Below are 24,110 nucleotides of genomic sequence, written 5' to 3' on the forward strand. Positions count from 1 at the left end.
CCGGATCCAATCCAGTCCTACTCGTCCAGTCAAAGATTTCTCCAGTTTCAGCCTCTAAGCTTTCGTCTGATGGTTTACCACCTATTTACTTCGATGGAGATTTACTGCAATATGCCGCTTTGGTTGAACAATTTCTGTCTTGGATGGAGTCTGATCCTTCAGGTGCAGTAACTCCTTCCAACGTTACTCGATATCTGTTCCTGGCATTCAGAGGAAGAGCTTTGGAGTGGGCCAACATGCTTTTTGAGAGTAATGATCCTGTGTTCCATGACTTACAGAATTTTAGTAATGCTGTGGTTAAAGAATTTGGTCCTAAACCTATGGAATCTGACTCGGTAAAGAAATCAGGCTCTAAAGGGAATGCAGAAGGAAGTTTGTGCTGTCCTCCCAGGGATAATCTAAGAATCTCCTTCAGTAAGAATCCGACCATTAAAATTGCTCATGTTGGAGTCTCTCCTAGCCCAGAGAATTTAAATCTCCAGTGCACCTCATTTTCATCTGCAAACTGTGTATCTATGGGAGATTCATATCTTCCATTAGACTTGGACTCAGACTCTGAATTTGATCCAGTCCATGATGCTACTCCTTTCTTGGGAGCCCCCATGTTTTCTAAGGAAGGTTTTTCTTTACAGGAGATCCCGCGGTCCTTGGTCAAAACCAAACGTTCCCATAAGAAGAAGAGGCATCAACGAAGGTCCTAAATTCTTCTGTATGAATTTCTCAAGTTCCCCTAAGATTAGATGGGTGTCCGGAGTCCACCCTCGAAGAGGGGGATACTGTCACAATCCTGACTGTAATTCTCATATTTGGTGACTTACCCCTGCTTTCTGTCCTGGATCCTGTGTCTTTTCACTCACGGAGTTAAACAGCTTGTCAGCACTGAGTTTCCTGAGTTCTCTGCCTGAGAGGTAATCAGCTCCACCTGTGGTGATCTCCTGTGTGAGGCTGAATTCAGTAATCTAAAAGCAAGCATCCTGTGTTTTGCAGAAGTCCAGGCTTCAGTGTTCTCTTGGCCTGCTAGGCCTCATTCTACATCACAGCCTTGGCTAGAGTAGTCACATGACAGTGACATCACCTAATCCTGCCCACCAATCATCAAGGACCAGGAAGTATAAATCAGGAGGCTGAGTTAGGAATCTGGGCCAGTTCCTCATGTCACATACAGCCTTGTGAGAGTCTTTATGCTGAGCTCCCTTAAGGTAACCATTGTACCTAAGTTCCTGTGGAAACTCTGTTCCCTTGTTCCTGTATGGTTACTTGTGTGTTGCCATTTGATTTCACCATTTCCCTGAGTCTCAATGTAAAGGCACAGCTGCAATGTTTCGTCTTAAAGGCACAGTACTGAATTCCATGTTCTCCACTGAAAACCACAGCTGTCGTGTTTCAGTTTTACTACTGTTGTAGTTGGGATCTCCAGAGCTCAGTACTTCCGTGCTTCCAACACCTCCGTGCCTCCGTGCTTCCAGCATCTCCGTGACTCAGCATCTCCGTGCCTCAGCACCTCAGTGCCTCAGTACCTCCGTGCCTCAGCACCTCCGTGCCTCAGTACCTCCGTGCTTCCAGCACCTCCGTGCCTCCGTGCTTCCAGCACCTCCGTGACTCAGCATCTCCGTGCCTCAGCACCTCCGTGCCTCAGTACCTCCGTGCCTCCGTGCCTCAGCACCTCAGTGCCTCAGTACCTCCGTGCCTCAGCACCTCCGTACCTCCGTGCTTTCAGCACCTCCGTACCTCCGTGCTTCCAGCACCTCCGTGACTCAGCATCTCCGTGCCTCAGCACCTCAGTGTCCCCAAGCACCCCGTGCCCTTTAGCACAGTTGTACCTGTTATTCTTCACTGATTCATCAGCGCCTTTCCAGTTCTGTCTTTCAGGAGACCTTCAGCGCCCACACGTGCTTCCTGTCTGCCGACCTCATCCTGCATGAGGAGAACCTGGATTCGGCCATCTCTGCCGCGGTTCCTCTTCCCAGTCACCGGAAGAGACCCCGAGTCCACAACACTTCCAAAACCAGGTCAGTGGTGGTATTCGTGTAGTCCTCCAGTCGCCCGCGCAGACTTCGCTAGCACCGGGTTCACAAAAACCTTAGTCATGACAAAGGTGATATAAAATTAGCACACAGGTAAGGAATTAAGAAAATCTTTATTTAAGGGTGAAAATGTTTCTCACAAAATCGTTGCCCCAATGCATCATTGAAATTCAAGCTGGAAAGATGATTTTAATATATCACTTGTACATTTTGTATTGCTCTTCTGGTGACAATGTAGTTTGTTTTTGTCAATTACCATTTTAATAATAGGGTAAAGAAAATTAAGTGGATTTTTAAAAGAAAACAATACTTTCAATATACTATTAAAACAAATTAAAATGGTAAAAGTTATTGTACTTTAATGAAAAATAAAAGAGCAAAAATATCAATCCCAGTTTTGGATTACTTTAATTAACAAAAAAAATGCATATAGCAGAGGATAGTTTTAATCTGCCTACCTCTGGGTTATGGGCCCAGCATGCTTCCATTGCAGTACTCTGCTGCACATGTAAGTGCAAGAGATCCTGAAGCACTCACTCATCATGGGAAAGTACCAATGTGTTTCTTCGTTGGTGGATGGAAGAAACATCTTACAAAAACTCTCCAGATTATTGACTTTTTAAAGTTTTTCTAGGAAACGTTTTAGATGAATGCTTATTAGCCTTTGTCAGTATGTACTTTTGCAAAGTCTCTCTGTGGCGCAATCAGTTAGTGTGTACGGCTAAAAACCAAAAGGTTGGTGATTCAATCCCACCCAGGGACGTAATTGACCTTGTTATCAGATTTTGGTGATCTTTAAGTAGACAAGTCAAAATTTCAAACCCCCTCTTATGGTGTAGGGTACCTGGCCTTCTCTGATGTAATCAGAGTTAGATTTGATCCAGTGATTTTATAAAAACAGCTAGGAAGCACAATTTAGCAGTGGGTTGCAGAGAAAAAGAAATATGCTGGCAAAAAAAATCCAATTGAGTGATTAAACAGCTCTTCATTTTCTGGCTTTATTTTTATGCTAACAAATTTGTTCTCTGAAAAGTGTCCACAAAGCCAAGTCTCTGATTAACACCTTTGTAGGGATGGTTTTTCACCTATTACTAAATTTAATTTGCTTCATTGGAAAGGCAGCAAGATGCATCCTCATTTCAATGTCTACTGAAATAATACGGGTTGACACCAGGAAACATTAACGCCACAGCATCCTTGCTGCTGTCTCATGTGGAAGTCTGTTTAATGTGAAAACAAGGTGATATCTAATTAGCACACAGGTAAGGAATTAAGAAAATCTTTATTTAAGGGTGAAGATGTTTCTCACAAAATCGTTGCCCCAATGCATCATTGAAATTCAAGCTGGAAAGATGATTTTAATATATCACTTGTACATTTTGTATTGCTCTTCTGGTGACAATGTAGTTTGTTTTTGTCAATCACCCTTTTAATAATAGGGTAAAGAAAATTAAGTGGATTTTTTAAAGAAAACTATACTGTCAATATACTATTAAAACAAATTAAAATGGTAAGTAAAAATAAAAGAGCAAAAATATCAATCCCAGTTTTGATTACTTAAATTAACAAAAAAAAATGCATATAGCAAAGGATAGTTTCAATCTGCCTACCTCTGGGTTATGGGCCCAGCATGCTTCCATTGCAGTACTCTGCTGCACATGTAAGTGCAAGAGATCCTGAAGCACTCACTCATCATGGGAAAGTACCAATGTGTTTCTTCGTTGGTTGATGGAAGAAACATCTTACAAAAACTCTCCAGATTATTGACTTTTTAAAGTTTTTCTAGGAAACGTTCTAGATGTATGCTTATTAGCCTTTGTCAGTATGTGCTTTTTGCAACGTGTCTCTGTGGCGCAATTGGTTAGTATGTCTGGCTACTAACCAAATGGTTGGTGGTTCAATCCCAACCAGGGACGTAATTGACCTTGTTATCAGATTTTGGTGATCTTTAAGTAGACAAGTCAAAATTTCAAACCCCCTGCTCTGGTGTAGGGTACCTGGCCTTCTCTGATGTAATCAGAGTTAGATTTGATTCATTGATTTTATAAAAACAGCTAGGAAGCACAATTTAGCAGTGGGTTGCAGAGAAAAAGAAATATGCTGGCAAAAAAAATCCAATTGAGTGATTAAACAGCTCTTCATTTTCTGGCTTTATTTTTATGCTAACAAATTTGTTCTCTGAAAAGTGTCCACAAAGCCAAGTCTCTGATTAACACCTTTGTAGGGATGGTTTTTCACCTATTACTAAATTAAACTTGCTTCATTGGAAAGGCAGCAAGATGCATCCTCATTTCAATGTCTACTGAAATAATACAGGTTGACACCAGGAAACATTAACGCCACTTCATCCTTGCTGCTTTCTCATGTAGAAGTCTGTTTAATGTGAAAACAAGGTGATATCTAATTAGCACACAGGTAAGGAATTAAGAAAATCTTTATTTAAGGGTGAAGATGTTTCTCACAAAATCGTTGCCCCAATGCATCATTGAAATTCAAGCTGGAAAGATGATTTTAATATATCACTTGTACATTTTGTATTGCTCTTCTGGTGACAATGTAGTTTGTTTTTGTCAATTACCCTTTTAATAATAGGGTAAAGAAAATTAAGTGGATTTTTTTAAAGAAAACTATACTGTCAATATACTATTCAAACAAATTAAAATGGTAAAAGTTATTGTACTTCAAGTAAAAATAAAAGAGCAAAATATCAATCCCAGTTTTGATTACTTAAATTAACAAAAAAAATGCATATAGCAAAGGATAGTTTCAATCTGCCTACCTCTGGGTTATGGGCCCAGCTTGCTTCCATTGCAGTACTCTGCTGCACATGTAAGTGCAAGAGATCCTGAAGCACTCACTCATCATGGGAAAGTACCAATGTGTTTCTTCGTTGGTTGATGGAAGAAACATTTTACAAAAACTCTCCAGATTATTGACTTTTTAAAGTCTTTCTAGGAAACGTTCTAGATGTATGCTTATTAGCCTTTGTCAGTATGTGCATTTTGCAAAGTGTCTCTGTGGCGCAATCGGTTAGTGTGTCCGGCTACTAACCAAATGGTTGGTGGTTCAATCCCAACCAGGGACGTAATTGACCTTGTTATCAGATTTTGGTGATCTTTAAGTAGACAAGTCAAAATTTCAAACCCCCTGTTCTGGTGTAGGGTACCTGGCCTTCTCTGATGTAATCAGAGTTAGATTTGATTCATTGATTTTATAAAAACAGCTAGGAAGCACAATTTAGCAGAGGGTTGCAGAGAAAAAGAAATATGCTGGCAAAAAAAATCCAATTGAGTGATTAAACAGCTCTTCATTTTCTGGCTTTATTTTTATGCTAACAAATTTGTTCTCTGAAAAGTGTCCACAAAGCCAAGTCTCTGATTAACACCTTTGTAGGGATGGTTTTTCACCTATTACTAAATTAAACTTGCTTCATTGGAAAGGCAGCAAGATGCATCCTCATTTCAATGTCTACTGAAATAATACAGGTTGACACCAGGAAACATTAACGCCACTGCATCCTTGCTGCTTTCTCATGTAGAAGTCTGTTTAATGTGAAAACAAGGTGATATCTAATTAGCACACAGGTAAGGAATTAAGAAAATCTTTATTTAAGGGTGAAGATGTTTCTCACAAAATCGTTGCCCCAATGCATCATTGAAATTCAAGCTGGAAAGATGATTTTAATATATCACTTGTACATTTTGTATTGCTCTTCTGGTGACAATGTAGTTTGTTTTTGTCAATTACCCTTTTAATAATAGGGTAAAGAAAATTAAGTGGATTTTTTAAAGAAAACTATACTGTCAATATACTATTAAAACAAATTAAAATGGTAAAAGTTATTGTACTTTAAGTAAAAATAAAAGAGCAAAAATATCAATCCCAGTTTTGATTACTTAAATTAACAAAAAAAAATGCATATAGCAAAGGATAGTTTCAATCTGCCTACCTCTGGGTTATGGGCCCAGGATGCTTCCATTGCAGTACTCTGCTGCACATATAAGTGCAAGAGATCCTGAAGCACTCACTCATCATGGGAAAGTACCAATGTGTTTCTTCGTTGGTTGATGGAAGAAACATCTTACAAAAACTCTCCAGATTATTGACTTTTTAAAGTTTTTCTAGGAAATGTTCTAGATGTATGCTTATTAGCCTTTGTCAGTATATAATTTTTACAAAGTGTCTCTGTGGCGCAATTGGTTAGTGTGTCTGGCTACTAACCAAAAGGTTGGTGGTTCAATCCAACCCAGGGACGTAATTGACCTTGTTATCAGATTTTGGTGATCTTTAAGTAGACAAGTCAAAATTTCAAACCCCCTCTTATGGTGTAGGGTACCTGGCCTTCTCTGATGTAATCAGAGTTAGATTTGATTCAGTGATTTTATAAAAACAGCTAGGAAGCACAATTTAGCAGTGGGTTGCAGAGAAAAAGAAATATGCTGGCAAAAAAATCCAATTGAGTGATTAAACAGCTCTTCATTTTCTGGCTTTATTTTTATGCTAACAAATTTGTTCTCTGAAAAGTGTCCACAAAGCCAAGTCTCTGATTAACACCTTTGTAGGGATGGTTTTTCACCTATTACTAAATTAAACTTGCTTCATTGGAAAGGCAGCAAGATGCATCCTCATTTCAATGTCTACTGAAATAATACGGGTTGACACCAGGAAACATTAACGCCACAGCATCCTTGCTGCTTTCTCATGTGGAAGTCTGTTTAATGTGAAAACAAGGTGATATCTAATTAGCACACAGGTAAGGAATTAAGAAAATCTTTATTTAAGGGTGAAGATGTTTCTCACAAAATCGTTGCCCCAATGCATCATTGAAATTCAAGCTGGAAAGATGATTTTAATATATCACTTGTACATTTTGTATTGCTCTTCTGGTGACAATGTAGTTTGTTTTTGTCAATTACCCTTTTAATAATAGGGTAAAGAAAATTAAGTGGATTTTTTAAAGAAAACTATACTGTCAATATACTATTAAAACAAATTAAAATGGTAAGTAAAAATAAAAGAGCAAAAATATCAATCCCAGTTTTGATTACTTAAATTAACAAAAAAAATGCATATAGCAAAGGATAGTTTCAATCTGCCTACCTCTGGGTTATGGGCCCAGCATGCTTCCATTGCAGTACTCTGCTGCACATGTAAGTGCAAGAGATCCTGAAGCACTCAGTCATCATGGGAAAGTACCAATGTGTTTCTTCGTTGGTTGATGGAAGAAACATCTTACAAAAACTCTCCAGATTATTGACTTTTTAAAGTTTTTCTAGGAAACGTTCTAGATGTATGCTTATTAGCCTTTGTCAGTATGTGCTTTTTGCAAAGTGTCTCTGTGGCGCAATTGGTTAGTGTGTCCAGCTACTAACCAAATGGTTGGTGGTTGAATCCCACCAAGGGACGTAATTGACCTTGTTATCAGATTTTGGTGATCTTTAAGTAGACAAGTCAAAATTTCAAACCCCCTGTTCTGGTGTAGGGTACCTGGCCTTCTCTGATGTAATCAGAGTTAGATTTGATTCATTGATTTTATAAAAACAGCTAGGAAGCACAATTTAGCAGTGGGTTGCAGAGAAAAAGAAATATGCTGGCAAAAAAAATCCAATTGAGTGATTAAACAGCTCTTCATTTTCTGGCTTTATTTTTATGCTAACAAATTTGTTCTCTGAAAAGTGTCCACAAAGCCAAGTCTCTGATTAACACCTTTGTAGGGATGGTTTTTCACCTATTACTAAATTAAACTTGCTTCATTGGAAAGGCAGCAAGATGCATCCTCATTTCAATGTCTACTGAAATAATACAGGTTGACACCAGGAAACATTAACGCCACTGCATCCTTGCTGCTTTCTCATGTAGAAGTCTGTTTAATGTGAAAACAAGGTGATATCTAATTAGCACACAGGTAAGGAATTAAGAAAATCTTTATTTAAGGGTGAAGATGTTTCTCACAAAATCGTTGCCCCAATGCATCATTGAAATTCAAGCTGGAAAGATGATTTTAATATATCACTTGTACATTTTGTATTGCTCTTCTGGTGACAATGTAGTTTGTTTTTGTCAATTACCCTTTTAATAATAGGGTAAAGAAAATTAAGTGGATTTTTTTAAAGAAAACTATACTGTCAATATACTATTCAAACAAATTAAAATGGTAAAAGTTATTGTACTTCAAGTAAAAATAAAAGAGCAAAATATCAATCCCAGTTTTGATTACTTAAATTAACAAAAAAAATGCATATAGCAAAGGATAGTTTCAATCTGCCTACCTCTGGGTTATGGGCCCAGCATGCTTCCATTGCAGTACTCTGCTGCACATGTAAGTGCAAGAGATCCTGAAGCACTCACTCATCATGGGAAAGTACCAATGTGTTTCTTCGTTGGTTGATGGAAGAAACATTTTACAAAAACTCTCCAGATTATTGACTTTTTAAAGTCTTTCTAGGAAACGTTCTAGATGTATGCTTATTAGCCTTTGTCAGTATATAATTTTTACAAAGTGTCTCTGTGGCACAATTGGTTAGTGTGTCTGGCTACTAACCAAAAAGTTGGTGGTTCAATCCCACCCAGGGACGTAATTGACCTTGTTATCAGATTTTGGTGATCTTTAAGTAGACAAGTCAAATTTTCAAACCCCCTGTTATGGTATAGGGTACCTGGCCTTCTCTGATGTAATCAGAGTTAGATTTGATTCAGTGATTTTATAAAAACAGATAGGAAGCACAATTTAGCAGTGGGTTGCAGAGAAAAAGAAATATGCTGGCAAAAAAAATCCAATTGAGTGATTAAACAGCTCTTCATTTTCTGGCTTTATTTTTATGCTAACAAATTTGTTCTCTGAAAAGTGTCCACAAAGCCAAGTCTCTGATTAACACCTTTGTAGGGATGGTTTTTCACCTATTACTAAATTAAACTTGCTTCATTGGAAAGGCAGCAAGATGCATCCTCATTTCAATTTCTACTGAAATAATACAGGTTGACACCAGGAAACATTAACGCCACTGCATCCTTGCTGCTTTCTCATGTGGAAGTCTGTTTAATGTGAAAACAAGGTGATATCTAATTAGCACACAGGTAAGGAATTAAGAAAATCTTTATTTAAGGGTGAAGATGTTTCTCACAAAATCGTTGCCCCAATGCATCATTGAAATTCAAGCTGGAAAGATGATTTTAATATATCACTTGTACATTTTGTATTGCTCTTCTGGTGACAATGTAGTTTGTTTTTGTCAATTACCCTTTTAATAATAGGGTAAAGAAAATTAAGTGGATTTTTTAAAGAAAACTATACTGTCAATATACTATTCAAACAAATTAAAATGGTAAAAGTTATTGTACTTCAAGTAAAAATAAAAGAGCAAAAATATCAATCCCAGTTTTGATTACTTAAATTAACAAAAAAAATGCATATAGCAAAGGATAGTTTCAATCTGCCTACCGCTGGGTTATGGGCCCAGCATGCTTCCATTGCTGTACTCTGCTGCACATGTAAGTGCAAGAGATCCTGAAGCACTCACTCATCATGGGAAAGTACCAATGTGTTTCTTCGTTGGTTGATGGAAGAAACATCTTACAAAAACTCTCCAGATTATTGACTTTTTAAAGTTTTTCAAGGAAACGTTTTAGATGAATGCTTATTAGCCTTTGTCAGTATGGACTTTTGCAAAGTGTCTCTGTGGCGCAATCAGTTAGTGCGTATGGCTATTAACCAAAAGGTTGGTGGTTCAATCCCACCCAGGGACGTAATTGACCTTGTTATCAGATTTTGGTGATCTTTAAGTAGACAAGTCAAAATTTCAAACCCCCTCTTATGGTGTAGGGTACCTGGCCTTCTCTGATGTAATCAGAGTTAGATTTGATTCAGTGATTTTATAAAAACAGCTAGGAAGCACAATTTAGCAGTGGGTTGCAGAGAAAAAGAAATATGCTGGCAAAAAAATCCAATTGAGTGATTAAACAGCTCTTCATTTTCTGGCTTTATTTTTATGCTAACAAATTTGTTCTCTGAAAAGTTTCCACAAAGCCAAGTCTCTGATTAACACCTTTGTAAGGATGGTTTTTCACCTATTACTAAATTAAACTTGCTTCATTGGAAGGCAGCAAGATGCATCCTTATTTCAATGTCTACTGAAATAATACAGGTTGACACCAGGAAACATTAACGCCACTGCATCCTTGCTGCTTTCTCATGTGGAAGTCTGTTTAATGTGAAAACAAGGTGATATCTAATTAGCACACAGGTAAGGAATTAAGAAAATCTTTATTTAAGGGTGAAAATGTTTCTCACAAAATCGTTGCCCCAATGCATCATTGAAATTCAAGCTGGAAAGATGATTTTAATATATCACTTGTACATTTTGAATTGCTCTTCTGGTGACAATGTAGTTTGTTTTTGTCAATTACCATTTTAATAATAGGGTAAAGAAAATTAAGTGGATTTTTAAAAGAAAACAATACTTTCAATATACTATTAAAACAAATTAAAATGGTAAAAGTTATTGTACTTTAATGAAAAATAAAAGAGCAAAAATATCAATCCCAGTTTTGGATTACTTTAATTAACAAAAAAAATGCATATAGCAGAGGATAGTTTTAATCTGCCTACCTCTGGGTTATGGGCCCAGCATGCTTCCATTGCAGTACTCTGCTGCACATGTAAGTGCAAGAGATCCTGAAGCACTCACTCATCATGGGAAAGTACCAATGTGTTTCTTTGTTGGTGGATGGAAGAAACATCTTACAAAAACTCTCCAGATTATTGACTTTTTAAAGTTTTTCTAGGAAACGTTTTAGATGAATGCTTATTAGCCTATGTCAGTAAGTACTTTTGCAAAGTGTCTCTGTGGCGCAATCAGTTAGTGTGTACGGCTATAAACCAAAAGGTTGGTGGTTCAATCCCACCCAGGCACGTAATTGACCTTGTTATCAGATTTTGGTGATCTTTAAGTAGACAAGTCAAAATTTCAAACCCCCTCTTATGGTGTAGGGTACCTGGCCTTCTCTGATGTAATCAGAGTTAGATTTGATTCAGTGATTTTATAAAAACAGCTAGGAAGCACAATTTAGCAGTGGGTTGCAGAGAAAAAGAAATATGCTGGCAAAAAAATCCAATTGAGTGATTAAACAGCTCTTAATTTTCTGGCTTTATTTTTATGCTAACAAATTTGTTCTCTGAAAAGTGTCCACAAAGCCAAGTCTCTGATTAACACATTTGTAGGGATGGTTTTTCACCTATTACTAAATTAAATTTGCTTCATTGGAAAGGCAGCAAGATGCATCCTCATTTCAATGTCTACTGAAATAATACGGGTTGACACCAGGAAACATTAACGCCACTGCATCCTTGCTGCTTTCTCATGTGGAAGTCTGTTTAATGTGAAAACAAGGTGATATCTAATTAGCACACAGGTAAGGAATTAAGAAAATCTTTATTTAAGGGTGAAGATGTTTCTCACAAAATCGTTGCCCCAATGCATCATTGAAATTCAAGCTGGAAAGATGATTTTAATATATCACTTGTACATTTTGTATTGCTCTTCTGGTGACAATGTAGTTTGTTTTTGTCAATTACCATTTTAATAATAGGGTAAAGAAAATTAAGTGGATTTTTGAAAGAAAACAATACTGTCAATATACTATTAAAACAAATTAAAATGGTAAAAGTTATTGTACTTTAAGTAAAAATAAAAGAACCAAAATATCAATCCCAGTTTTGGATTACTTTAATTAACAAAAAAAAAATGCATATAGCAGAGGATAGTTTCAATCTGCCTACCTCTGGGTTATGGGCCCAGCATGCTTCCATTGCAGTACTCTGCTGCACATATAAGTGCAAGAGATCCTGAAGCACTCACTCATCATGGGAAAGTACCAATGTGTTTCTTCGTTGGTTGATGGAAGAAACATCTAACAAAAACTCTCCAGATTATTGACTTTTTAAAGTTTTTCTAGGAAACGTTCTAGATGTATGCTTATTAGCCTTTGTCAGTATGTAATTTTTACAAAGTGTCTCTGTGGCGCAATTGGTTAGTGTGTCTGGCTACTAACCAAAAGGTTGGTGATTCAATCCCACCCAGGGACGTAATTGACCTTGTTATCAGATTTTGGTGATCTTTAAGTAGACAAGTCAAAATTTCAAACCCCCTGTTATGGTGTAGGGTACCTGGCCTTCTCTGATGTAATCAGAGTTAGATTTGATTCAAGGATTTCATAAAAACAGATAGGAAGCACAATTTAGCAGTGGGTTGCAGAGAAAAAGAAATATGCTGGCAAAAAAAATCCAATTGAGTGATTAAACAGCTCTTCATTTTCTGGCTTTATTTTTATGCTAACAAATTTGTTCTCTGAAAAGTGTCCACAAAGCCAAGTCTCTGATTAACACCTTTGTAGGGATGGTTTTTCACCTATTACTAAATTAAACTTGCTTCATTGGAAAGGCAGCAAGATGCATCCTCATTTCAATTTCTACTGAAATAATACAGGTTGACACCAGGAAACATTAACGCCACTGCATCCTTGCTGCTTTCTCATGTGGAAGTCTGTTTAATGTGAAAACAAGGTGATATCTAATTAGCACACAGGTAAGGAATTAAGAAAATCTTTATTTAAGGGTGAAGATGTTTCTCACAAAATCGTTGCCCCAATGCATCATTGAAATTCAAGCTGGAAAGATGATTTCAATATATCACTTGTACATTTTGTATTGCTCTTCTGGTGACAATGTAGTTTGTTTTTGTCAATTACCCTTTTAATAATAGGGTAAAGAAAATTAAGTGGATTTTTTAAAGAAAACTATACTGTCAATATACTATTCAAACAAATTAAAATGGTAAAAGTTATTGTACTTCAAGTAAAAATAAAAGAGCAAAAATATCAATCCCAGTTTTGAATACTTAAATTAACAAAAAAAATGCATATAGCAAAGGATAGTTTCAATCTGCCTACCGCTGGGTTATGGGCCCAGCATGCTTCCATTGCTGTACTCTGCTGCACATGTAAGTGCAAGAGATCCTGAAGCACTCTCTCATCATGGGAAAGTACCAATGTGTTTCTTCGTTGGTTGATGGAAGAAACATCTTACAAAAACTCTCCAGATTATTGACTTTTTAAAATTTTTCAAGGAAACGTTTTAGATGAATGCTTATTAGCCTTTGTCAGTATGGACTTTTGCAAAGTGTCTCTGTGGCGCAATCAGTTAGTGTGTATGGCTATTAACCAAAAGGTTGGTGGTTCAATCCCACCCAGGGACGTAATTGACCTTGTTATCAGATTTTGGTGATCTTTAAGTAGACAAGTCAAAATTTCAAACCCCCTCTTATGGTGTAGGGTACCTGGCCTTCTCTGATGTAATCAGAGTTAGATTTGATTCAGTGATTTTATAAAAACAGCTAGGAAGCACAATTTAGCAGTGGGTTGCAGAGAAAAAGAAATATGCTGGCAAAAAAATCCAATTGAGTGATTAAACAGCTCTTCATTTTCTGGCTTTATTTTTATGCTAACAAATTTGTTCTCTGAAAAGTTTCCACAAAGCCAAGTCTCTGATTAACACCTTTGTAAGGATGGTTTTTCACCTATTACTAAATTAAACTTGCTTCATTGGAAAGGCAGCAAGATGCATCCTCATTTCAATGTCTACTGAAATAATACAGGTTGACACCAGGAAACATTAACGCCACTGCATCCTTGCTGCTTTCTCATGTGGAAGTCTGTTTAATGTGAAAACAAGGTGATATCTAATTAGCACACAGGTAAGGAATTAAGAAAATCTTTATTTAAGGGTGAAAATGTTTCTCACAAAATCGTTGCCCCAATGCATCATTGAAATTCAAGCTGGAAAGATGATTTTAATATATCACTTGTACATTTTGTATTGCTCTTCTGGTGACAATGTAGTTTGTTTTTGTCAATTACCATTTTAATAATAGGGTAAAGAAAATTAAGTGGATTTTTAAAAGAAAACAATACTTTCAATATACTATTAAAACAAATTAAAATGGTAAAAGTTATTGTACTTTAATGAAAAATAAAAGAGCAAAAATATCAATCCCAGTTTTGGATTACTTTAATTAACAAAAAAAATGCATATAGTAGAGGATAGTTTCAATCTGCCTACCTCTGGGTTATGGGCCCAGCATGCTTCCATTGCAGTACTCTGCTGCACATATAAGTGCAAGAGATCCTGAAGCACTCACTCATCATGGGAAAGTACCAATGTGTTTCTTCGTTGGTTGATGGAAGAAACATCTTACAAAAACTCTCCAGATTATTGACTTTTTAAAGTTTTTCTAGGAAACGTTCTAGATGTATGCTTATTAGCCTTTGTCAGTATGTAATTTTTACAAAGTGTCTCTGTGGCGCAATTGGTTAGTGTGTCTGGCTACTAACCAAAAGGTTGGTGATTCAATCCCACCCAGGGACGTAATTGACCTTGTTATCAGATTTTGGTGATCTTTAAGTAGACAAGTCAAAATTTCAAACCCCCTGTTATGGTGTAGGGTACCTGGCCTTCTCTGATGTAATCAGAGTTAGATTTGATTCAAGGATTTCATAAAAACAGATAGGAAGCACAATTTAGCAGTGGGTTGCAGAGAAAAAGAAATATGCTGGCAAAAAAAATCCAATTGAGTGATTAAACAGCTCTTCATTTTCTGGCTTTATTTTTATGCTAACAAATTTGTTCTCTGAAAAGTGTCCACAAAGCCAAGTCTCTGATTAACACCTTTGTAGGGATGGTTTTTCACCTATTACTAAATTAAACTTGCTTCATTGGAAAGGCAGCAAGATGCATCCTCATTTCAATTTCTACTGAAATAATACAGGTTGACACCAGGAAACATTAACGCCACTGCATCTTTGCTGCTTTCTCATGTGGAAGTCTGTTTAATGTGAAAACAAGGTGATATCTAATTAGCACACAGGTAAGGAATTAAGAAAATCTTTATTTAAGGGTGAAGATGTTTCTCACAAAATCGTTGCCCCAATGCATCATTGAAATTCAAGCTGGAAAGATGATTTTAATATATCACTTGTACATTTTGTATTGCTCTTCTGGTGACAATGTAGTTTGTTTTTGTCAATTACCCTTTTAATAATAGGGTAAAGAAAATTAAGTGGATTTTTTAAAGAAAACTATACTGTCAATATACTATTCAAACAAATTAAAATGGTAAAAGTTATTGTACTTCAAGTAAAAATAAAAGAGCAAAAATATCAATCCCAGTTTTGATTACTTAAATTAACAAAAAAAATGCATATAGCAAAGGATAGTTTCAATCTGCCTACCGCTGGGTTATGGGCCCAGCATGCTTTCATTGCTGTACTCTGCTGCACATGTAAGTGCAAGAGATCCTGAAGCACTCTCTCATCATGGGAAAGTACCAATGTGTTTCTTCGTTGGTTGATGGAAGAAACATCTTACAAAAACTCTCCAGATTATTGACTTTTTAAAATTTTTCAAGGAAACGTTTTAGATGAATGCTTATTAGCCTTTGTCAGTATGGACTTTTGCAAAGTGTCTCTGTGGCGCAATCAGTTAGTGTGTATGGCTATTAACCAAAAGGTTGGTGGTTCAATCCCACCCAGGGACGTAATTGACCTTGTTATCAGATTTTGGTGATCTTTAAGTAGACAAGTCAAAATTTCAAAAACCCCTCTTATGGTGTAGGGTACCTGGCCTTCTCTGATGTAATCAGAGTTAGATTTGATTCAGTGATTTTATAAAAACAGCTAGGAAGCACAATTTAGCAGTGGGTTGCAGAGAAAAAGAAATATGCTGGCAAAAAAATCCAATTGAGTGATTAAACAGCTCTTCATTTTCTGGCTTTATTTTTATGCTAACAAATTTGTTCTCTGAAAAGTTTCCACAAAGCCAAGTCTCTGATTAACACCTTTGTAAGGATGGTTTTTTTTCACCTATTACTAAATTAAACTTGCTTCACTGGAAAGGCAGCAAGATGCATCCTCATTTCAATGTCTACTGAAATAATACAGGTTGACACCAGGAAACATTAACGCCACTGCATCCTTGCTGCTTTCTCATGTGGAAGTCTGTTTAATGTGAAAACAAGGTGATATCTAATTAGCACACAGGTAAGGAATTAAGAAAATCTTTATTTAAGGGTGAAAATGTTTCTCACAAAATCGTTGCCCCAATGCATCATTGAAATTCAAGCTGGAAAGATGATTTTAATATATCACTTGTACATTTTGTATTGCTCTTCTGGTGACAATGTAGTTTGTTTTTGTCAATTACCATTTTAATAATAGGGTAAAGAAAATTAAGTGGATTTTTAAAAGAAAACAATACTTTCAATATACTATTAAAACAAATTAAAATGGTAAAAGTTATTGTACTTTAATGAAAAATAAAAGAGCAAAAATATCAATCCCAGTTTTGGATTACTTTAATTAACAAAAAAAATGCATATAGCAGAGGATAGTTTTAATCTGCCTACCTCTGGGTTATGGGCCCAGCATGCTTCCATTGCAGTACTCTGCTGCACATGTAAGTGCAAGAGATCCTGAAGCACTCACTCATCATGGGAAAGTACCAATGTGTTTCTTTGTTGGTGGATGGAAGAAACATCTTACAAAAACTCTCCAGATTATTGACTTTTTAAAGTTTTTCTAGGAAACGTTTTAGATGAATGCTTATTAGCCTATGTCAGTAAGTACTTTTGCAAAGTGTCTCTGTGGCGCAATCAGTTATTGTGTACGGCTATAAACCAAAAGGTTGGTGGTTCAATCCCACCCAGGCACGTAATTGACCTTGTTATCAGATTTTGGTGATCTTTAAGTAGACAAGTCAAAATTTCAAACCCCCTCTTATGGTGTAGGGTACCTGGCCTTCTCTGATGTAATCAGAGTTAGATTTGATTCAGTGATTTTATAAAAACAGCTAGGAAGCACAATTTAGCAGTGGGTTGCAGAGAAAAAGAAATATGCTGGCAAAAAAATCCAATAGAGTGATTAAACAGCTTTTCATTTTCTGGCTTTATTTTTATGCTAACAAATTTGTTCTCTGAAAAGTGTCCACAAAGCCAAGTCTCTGATTAACACATTTGTAGGGATGGTTTTTCACCTATTACTAAATTAAATTTGCTTCATTGGAAAGGCAGCTAGATGCATCCTCATTTCAATGTCTACTGAAATAATACGGGTTGACACCAGGAAACATCAACGCCACTGCATCCTTGCTGCTTTCTCATGTGGAAGTCTGTTTAATGTGAAAACAAGGTGATATCTAATTAGCACACAGGTAAGGAATTAAGAAAATCTTTTTTTTTAAGGGTGAAGATGTTTCTCACAAAATCGTTGCCCCAATGCATCATTGAAATTCAAGCTGGAAAGATGATTTTAATATATCACTTGTACATTTTGTATTGCTCTTCTGGTGACAATGTAGTTTGTTTTTGTAAATTACCCTTTTAATAATAGGGTAAAGAAAATTAAGTGGATTTTTTAAAGAAAACTATACTGTCAATATACTATTCAAACAAATTAAAATGGTAAAAGTTATTGTACTTTAAGTAAAAATAAAAGAGCAAAAATATCAATCCCAGTTTTGATTACTTAAATGAACAAAAAAAATGCATATAGCAAAGGATAGTTTCAATCTGCCTACCTCTGGGTTATGGGCCCAGCATGCTTCCATTGCAGTACTCTGCTGCACATGTAAGTGCAAGAGATCCTGAAGCACTCAGTCATCATGGGAAAGTACCAATGTGTTTCTTCGTTGGTTGATGGAAGAAACATCTTACAAAAACTCTCCAGATTATTGACTTTTTAAAGTTTTTCTAGGAAACGTTCTAGATGAATGCTTATTAGCCTTTGTCAGTATGCACTTTTGCAAAGTGTCTTTGTGGCGCAATCAGTTAGTGTGCACGGCTATTAACCAAAAGGTTGGTAGTTCAATCCCACCCAGGGACGTAATTGACCTTGTTATCAAATTTTGGTGATCTTTAAGTAGACAAGTCAAAATTTCAAACCCCCTGTTATGGTGTAGGGTACCTGGCCTTCTCTGATGTAGTTAGATTTGATTCAGTGATTTTATAAAAACAGCTAGGAAGCACAATTTAGCAGTGGGTTGCAGAGAAAAAGAAATATGCTGGCAAAAAAAATCCAATTGAGTGATTAAACAGCTTTTCATTTTCTGGCTTTATTTTTATGCTAACAAATTTGTTCTCTGAAAAGTGTCCACAAAGCCAAGTCTCTGATTAACACATTTGTAGGGATGGTTTTTCACCTATTACTAAATTAAACTTGCTTCATTGGAAAGGCAGCAAGATGCATCCTCATTTCAATGTCTACTGAAATAATACAGGTTGACACCAGGAAACATTAACGCCACTGCATCCTTGCTGCTTTCTCATGTGAAAGTCTGTTTAATGTGAAAACAAGGTGATATCTAATTAGCACACAGGTAAGGAATTAAGAAAATCTTTATTTAAGGGTGAAAATGTTTCTCACAAAATCGTTGCCCCAATGCATCATTGAAATTCAAGCTGGAAAGATGATTTTAATATATCACTTGTACATTTTGTATTGCTCTTCTGGTGACAATGTAGTTTGTTTTTGTCAATTACCATTTTAATAATAGGGTAAAGAAAATTAAGTGGATTTTTGAAAGAAAACTATACTGTCAATATACTATTCAAACAAATTAAAATGGTAAAAGTTATTGTACTTCAAGTAAAAATAAAAGAGCAAAAATATCAATCCCAGTTTTGATTACTTAAATTAACAAAAAAAAATGCATATAGCAAAGGATAGTTTCAATCTGCCTACCTCTGGGTTATGGGCCCAGCATGCTTCCATTGCAGTACTCTGCTGCACATGTAAGTGCAAGAGATCCTGAAGCACTCACTCATCATGGGAAAGTACCAATGTGTTTCTTCGTTGGTTGATGGAAGAAACATTTTACAAAAACTCTCCAGATTATTGACTTTTTAAAGTTTTTCTAGGAAACGTTTTAGATGAATGCTTATTAGCCTTTGTCAGTAAGGACTTTTGCAAAGTGTCTTTGTGGCGCATTCAGTTAGTGTGCACGGCTATTAACCAAAAGGTTAGTGGTTCAATCCCACCCAGGGACGTAATTGACCTTGTTATCAGATTTTGGTGATCTTTAAGTAGACAAGTCAAAATTTCAAATCCCCCTGTTCTGGTGTAGGGTACCTGGCCTTCTCTGATGTAATCAGAGTTAGATTTGATTCAGTGATTTTATAAAAACAGCTAGGAAGCACAATTTAGCAGTGGGTTGCAGAGAAAAAGAAATATGCTGGCAAAAAAAATCCAATTGAGTGATTAAACAGCTCTTAATTTTCTGGCTTTATTTTTATGCTAACAAATTTGTTCTCTGAAAAGTGTCCACAAAGCCAAGTCTCTGATTAACACCTTTGTAAGGATGGTTTTTAACCTATTACTAAATTAAACTTGCTTCATTGGAAAGGCAGCAAGATGCATCCTCATTTCAATGTCTACTGAAATAATACAGGTTGACACCAGGAAACATTAACGCCACTGCATCCTTGCTGCTTTCTCATGTGGAAGTCTGTTTAATGTGAAAACAAGGTGATATCTAATTAGCACACAGGTAAGGAATTAAGAAAATCTTTATTTAAGGGTGAAAATGTTTCTCACAAAATCGTTGCCCCAATGCATCATTGAAATTCAAGCTGGAAAGATGATTTTAATATATCACTTGTACATTTTGTATTGCTCTTCTGGTGACAATGTAGTTTGTTTTTGTCAATTACCCTTTTAATAATAGGGTAAAGAAAATTAAGTGGATTTTTTAAAGAAAACTATACTGTCAATATACTATTCAAACAAATTAAAATGGTAAAAGTTATTGTACTTCAAGTAAAAATAAAAGAGCAAAAATATCAATCCCAGTTTTGATTACTTAAATTAACAAAAAAAAATGCATATAGCAAAGGATAGTTTCAATCTGCCTACCTCTGGGTTATGGGCCCAGCATGCTTCCATTGCAGTACTCTGCTGCACATGTAAGTGCAAGAGATCCTGAAGCACTCACTCATCATGGGAAAGTACCAATGTGTTTCTTCGTTGGTTGATGGAAGAAACATTTTACAAAAACTCTCCAGATTATTGACTTTTTAAAGTTTTTCTAGGAAACATTCTAGATGTATGCTTATTAGCCTTTGTCAGTATGTACTTTTTGGGAAGTGTCTCTGTGGCGCAATCGGTTAGTGTGTCCGGCTACTAACCAAAAGGTTGGTGGTTCAATCCCAACCAGGGACGTAATTGACCTTGTTATCAGATTTTGGTGATCTTTAAGTAGACAAGTCAAAATTTCAAACCCCCTGTTATGGTGTAGGGTACCTGGCCTTCTCTGATGTAGTTAGATTTGATTCAGTGATTTTATAAAAACAGCTAGGAAGCACAATTTAGCAGTGGGTTGCAGAGAAAAAGAAATATGCTGGCAAAAAAAATCCAATTGAGTGATTAAACAGCTCTTCATTTTCTGGCTTTATTTTTATGCTAACAAATTTGTTCTTTGAAAAGTGTCCACAAAGCCAAGTCTCTGATTAACACCTTTGTAGGGATGGTTTTTCACCTATTACTAAATTAAACTTGCTTCATTGGAAAGGCAGCAAGATGCATCCTCAATTCAATGTCTACTGAAATAATACAGGTTGACACCAGGAAACATTAACGCCACTGTATCCTTGCTGCTTTCTCATGTGGAAGTCTGTTTAATGTGAAAACAAGGTGATATCTAATTAGCACACAGGTAAGGAATTAAGAAAATCTTTATTTAAGGGTGAAGATGTTTCTCACAAAATCGTTGCCCCAATGCATCATTGAAATTCAAGCTGGAAAGATGATTTTAATATATCACTTGTACATTTTGTATTGCTCTTCTGGTGACAATGTAGTTTGTTTTTGTCAATTACCATTTTAATAATAGGGTAAAGAAAATTAAGTGGATTTTTGAAAGAAAACAATACTGTCAATATACTATTAAAACAAATTAAAATGGTAAAAGTTATTGTACTTTAAGTAAAAATAAAAGAGCCAAAATATCAATCCCAGTTTTGGATTACTTTAATTAACAAAAAAAAATGCATATAGCAGAGGATAGTTTCAATCTGCCTACCGCTGGGTTATGGGCCCAGCATGCTTCCATTGCTGTACTCTGCTGCACATGTAAGTGCAAGAGATCCTGAAGCACTCACTCATCATGGGAAAGTACCAATGTGTTTCTTCGTTGGTTGATGGAAGAAACATTTTACAAAAACTCTCCAGATTATTGACTTTTTAAAGTTTTTCTAGGAAACGTTTTAGATGAATGCTTATTAGCCTTTGTCAGTATGTACTTTTGCAAAGTGTCTTTGTGGCGCAATCAGTTAGTGTGCACGGCTATTAACCAAAAGGTTGGTGGTTCAATCCCACCCAGGAACGTAATTGACCTTGTTATCAGATTTTGGTGATCTTTAAGTAGACAAGTCAAAATTTCAAATCCCCCTGTCCTGTGTAGGGTACCTGGCCTTCTCTGATGTAATCAGAGTTAGATTTGATTCAGTGATTTTATAAAAACAGCTAGGAAGCACAATTTAGCAGTGGGTTGCAGAGAAAAAGAAATATGCTGGCAAAAAAAATCCAATTGAGTGATTAAACAGCTCTTAATTTTCTGGCTTTATTTTTATGCTAACAAATTTGTTCTCTGAAAAGTGTCCACAAAGCCAAGTCTCTGATTAACACCTTTGTAAGGATGGTTTTTAACCTATTACTAAATTAAACTTGCTTCATTGGAAAGGCAGCAAGATGCATCCTCAATTCAATGTCTACTGAAATAATACAGGTTGACACCAGGAAACATTAACGCCACTGTATCCTTGCTGCTTTCTCATGTGGAAGTCTGTTTAATGTGAAAACAAGGTGATATCTAATTAGCACACAGGTAAGGAATTAAGAAAATCTTTATTTAAGGGTGAAGATGTTTCTCACAAAATCGTTGCCCCAATGCATCATTGAAATTCAAGCTGGAAAGATGATTTTAATATATCACTTGTACATTTTGTATTGCTCTTCTGGTGACAATGTAGTTTGTTTTTGTCAATTACCATTTTAATAATAGGGTAAAGAAAATTAAGTGGATTTTTGAAAGAAAACAATACTGTCAATATACTATTAAAACAAATTAAAATGGTAAAAGTTATTGTACTTTAAGTAAAAATAAAAGAGCCAAAATATCAATCCCAGTTTTGGATTACTTTAATTAACAAAAAAAAATGCATATAGCAGAGGATAGTTTCAATCTGCCTACCGCTGGGTTATGGGCCCAGCATGCTTCCATTGCTGTACTCTGCTGCACATGTAAGTGCAAGAGATCCTGAAGCACTCACTCATCATGGGAAAGTACCAATGTGTTTCTTCGTTGGTTGATGGAAGAAACATTTTACAAAAACTCTCCAGATTATTGACTTTTTAAAGTTTTTCTAGGAAACGTTTTAGATGAATGCTTATTAGCCTTTGTCAGTATGTACTTTTGCAAAGTGTCTTTGTGGCGCAATCAGTTAGTGTGCACGGCTATTAACCAAAAGGTTGGTGGTTCAATCCCACCCAGGAACGTAATTGACCTTGTTATCAGATTTTGGTGATCTTTAAGTAGACAAGTCAAAATTTCAAATCCCCCTGTCCTGTGTAGGGTACCTGGCCTTCTCTGATGTAATCAGAGTTAGATTTGATTCAGTGATTTTATAAAAACAGCTAGGAAGCACAATTTAGCAGTGGGTTGCAGAGAAAAAGAAATATGCTGGCAAAAAAAATCCAATTGAGTGATTAAACAGCTCTTAATTTTCTGGCTTTATTTTTATGCTAACAAATTTGTTCTCTGAAAAGTGTCCACAAAGCCAAGTCTCTGATTAACACCTTTGTAAGGATGGTTTTTAACCTATTACTAAATTAAACTTGCTTCATTGGAAAGGCAGCAAGATGCATCCTCATTTCAATGTCTACTGAAATAATACAGGTTGACACCAGGAAACATTAACGCCACTGCATCCTTGCTGCTTTCTCATGTGGAAGTCTGTTTAATGTGAAAACAAGGTGATATCTAATTAGCACACAGGTAAGGAATTAAGAAAATCTTTATTTAAGGGTGAAAATGTTTCTCACAAAATCGTTGCCCCAATGCATCATTGAAATTCAAGCTGGAAAGATGATTTTAATATATCACTTGTACATTTTGTATTGCTCTTCTGGTGACAATGTAGTTTGTTTTTGTCAATTACCATTTTAATAATAGGGTAAAGAAAATTAAGTGGATTTTTGAAAGAAAACAATACTGTCAATATACTATTAAAACAAATTAAAATGGTAAAAGTTATTGTACTTTAAGTAAAAATAAAAGAGCCAAAATATCAATCCCAGTTTTGGATTACTTAAATTAACAAAAAAAAATGCATATAGCAGAGGATAGTTTCAATCTGCCTACCGCTGGGTTATGGGCCCAGCATGCTTCTATTGCTGTACTCTGCTGCACATGTAAGTGCAATAGATCCTGAAGCACTCACTCATCATGGGAAAGTACCAATGTGTTTCTTCGTTGGTTGATGGAAGAAACATTTTACAAAAACTCTCCAGATTATTGACTTTTTAAAGTTTTTCTAGGAAACGTTTTAGATGAATGCTTATTAGCCTTTGTCAGTAAGGACTTTTGCAAAGTGTCTTTGTGGCGCATTCAGTTAGTGTGCACGGCTATTAACCAGAAGGTTGGTGGTTCAATCCCACCCAGGGACGTAATTGACCTTGTTATCAGATTTTGGTGATCTTTAAGTAGACAAGTCAAAATTTCAAATCCCCCTGTTCTGGTGTAGGGTACCTGGCCTTCTCTGATGTAATCAGAGTTAGATTTGATTCAGTGATTTTATAAAAACAGCTAGGAAGCACAATTTAGCAGTGGGTTGCAGAGAAAAAGAAATATGCTGGCAAAAAAAATCCAATTGAGTGATTAAACAGCTCTTAATTTTCTGGCTTTATTTTTATGCTAACAAATTTGTTCTCTGAAAAGTGTCCACAAAGCCAAGTCTCTGATTAACACCTTTGTAAGGATGGTTTTTA

At 36.0% G+C, this 24,110-nt stretch overlaps 2 non-coding genes across 2 annotated transcripts; both read left to right on the forward strand.

Annotated features, from left to right (window-relative positions):
• Window positions 1–6,205: 6,205 nt before the first annotated feature.
• TRNAS-ACU (transfer RNA serine (anticodon ACU)) lies at window positions 6,206–6,279 on the forward strand. Its single transcript has one exon. It is a non-coding gene; the product is annotated as a tRNA-Ser (tRNA).
• Window positions 6,280–8,525: 2,246 nt separating this feature from the next.
• TRNAS-ACU (transfer RNA serine (anticodon ACU)) lies at window positions 8,526–8,599 on the forward strand. The gene has a single exon. It is a non-coding gene; the product is annotated as a tRNA-Ser (tRNA).
• Window positions 8,600–24,110: the final 15,511 nt, after the last annotated feature.

Source organism: Pseudophryne corroboree, chromosome 8 (genome assembly GCF_028390025.1).
Source record: "Pseudophryne corroboree isolate aPseCor3 chromosome 8, aPseCor3.hap2, whole genome shotgun sequence".
NCBI classification, from domain to species: Eukaryota; Metazoa; Chordata; class Amphibia; order Anura; family Myobatrachidae; genus Pseudophryne; species Pseudophryne corroboree.